Source organism: Trematomus bernacchii, unplaced genomic scaffold (assembly GCF_902827165.1).
Source record: "Trematomus bernacchii unplaced genomic scaffold, fTreBer1.1, whole genome shotgun sequence".
Lineage (NCBI taxonomy): Eukaryota > Metazoa > Chordata > Actinopteri > Perciformes > Nototheniidae > Trematomus > Trematomus bernacchii.
This window is the reverse complement of record NW_022987773.1, coordinates 160,001-162,060: the sequence shown is the minus strand read 5'-3', so window position 1 is coordinate 162,060 and position 2,060 is coordinate 160,001. Positions and strand designations below refer to the sequence as shown.

Genomic DNA, 2,060 nt, shown 5'->3' with positions numbered 1-2,060 from the left:
GGAAAAAAATTGATGGAGTGTCTACACAGAAGATGAGCCTTGATCATTATTTAACCCAACTCATCACTAGATTTCAAGCAGGGCACAGTATTGGTCAAATTGCTTCCAACGAACAATTTTGATAACTAAATTAAACCTGTTCCACACCTATTTAGATGTCTTGGGCTCGTCCGGGATTTGAACCCGGGACCTCTCGCACCCAAAGCGAGAATCATACCCCTAGACCAACGAGCCATGAAAAAAGGCTATTTTTTAGTCTTCCCAACGATATTCTGTTTATTGCACTTTGTCCTCAATGAACACAGCTTGGAAAAAAATGGATGGAGTGTCTTCACAGAAGATGAGCCTTGATCATTATTTGCCCCAATTCATCACTAGATTGCTAGTAGGGCACAGTATTGGTCAAATTGTGAAGTACACATTGATTCCAACGAACAATTTTTGATACCTAAACTAACCCTGTTCCACACCTATGTAGATGTCTTGGGCTCGTCCGGGATTTGAACCCGGGACCTCTCGCACCCAAAGCGAGAATCATACCCCTAGACCAACGAGCCATGACAAAAGACTATTTTTTGGTCTACCCAACGATATTCTGTTTATTGCACTTTGTCCTCAATGAACACAGCTTGGAAAAAAATGGATGGAGTGTCTTCACAGAAGATGAGCCTTGATCATTATTTGCCCCAACTCATCACTAGATTGCTAGTAGGGCACAGTATTGGTCAAATTGTGAAGTACACATTGATTCCAACGAACAATTTTTGATACCTAAACTAACCCTGTTCCACACCTATGTAGATGTCTTGGGCTCGTCCGGGATTTGAAACCCGGGACCTCTCGCACCCTAAGCGAGAATCATACCCCTAGACCAACGAGCCATGACAAAATGCTATTTTTTGGTCTTCCCAACGATATTCTGTTTATTGCAATTTGTCCTCAATGAACACAGCTTGGAAAAAAATTGATGGAGTGTCTACACAGAAGATGAGCCTTGATCATTATTTAACCCAACTCATCACTAGATTTCAAGCAGGGCACAGTATTGGTCAAATTGCTTCCAACGAACAATTTTGATAACTAAATTAAACCTGTTCCACACCTATGTAGATGTCTTGGGGCTCGTCCGGGATTTGAACCCGGGACCTCTCGCACCCAAAGCGAGAATCATAGCCCTAGACCAGACGTGTCAAACTCAAGGCCCGCGGGCCAAATGTGGCCCGCCACGTCATTTGATGTGGCCCGCGAGAGCTCGCAAAGAATATAAACAGTTTATTATACGGTTACATGCCGTTTAAGCACGTTGCCCATAAACTGCATGTCCCAAAATGCATTTCGTTTTGTGACGTGCGCACTGAAGCGACTTCCTATCAGCAGCGGCACTCTGAGGCGGTGAGTGACCAGTGTGTGACTGTGAGTAACACAGAGTTGAAGGAACATCATTTACAGCGGCACAGAGACACCAAACACGGAGCAAAGTCTGCTTCAGCAACCGAGACAAGCAACTCCAGTCCCAGAACAAACAGACAGAATGACCCGCTCTTTAAGAATCAGTCGGTGTTGCTGCGGCTCAGAGACACGCATGGATTTATTATGTTTTAGAAAAACTCGCGTTACGGTTATTTCCGGTTTCTGGTTGATTAAAATATATGAGGTCTTGGCTTGCAGAGTATGAACGTCTTTTTGCTATATTCAGACGATAAATACTTGTGTAAAGTTTGTAAAGGAAGGAGGAAAACTTCCGCGATCCCTGTCCCCTCTCACTCTGTTCCTCCTCATCACGCCGCCGCCCCCCCCCCCCCACTCACTGCTTACTGAAATAGTGAGAGACAGGTGATAGTAACACAGCAGGATCTGGGACAGGGGGTTCTCAAAGTCTTGGCTTTCAGACTATTAAAATATTATTGCTGAATTCAAATGAAATATAGCCTACTTAAATAATGCTTGATATACAAAAGAAAAATACTTTATTATTCACAAAAAATAGATTTCACAAACATTGTATCTCTTTTTGATAAGATATGATGAGGCTAACTACATTTCATAAATTCATGGGATTT

At 42.9% G+C, this 2,060-nt stretch overlaps 3 non-coding genes across 3 annotated transcripts; all 3 read right to left on the bottom strand.

Moving 5' to 3' along the window:
* Window positions 1–162: 162 nt before the first annotated feature.
* Window positions 163–234, bottom strand: trnap-ugg. Its single transcript has one exon. It is a non-coding gene; the product is annotated as a tRNA-Pro (tRNA).
* Window positions 235–485: 251 nt separating this feature from the next.
* Window positions 486–557, bottom strand: trnap-ugg. The gene has a single exon. It is a non-coding gene; the product is annotated as a tRNA-Pro (tRNA).
* A 251-nt stretch (window positions 558–808) lies between these two features.
* Window positions 809–881, bottom strand: trnap-agg. The gene has a single exon. It is a non-coding gene; the product is annotated as a tRNA-Pro (tRNA).
* Between the last annotated feature and the right edge of the window lie 1,179 nt (window positions 882–2,060).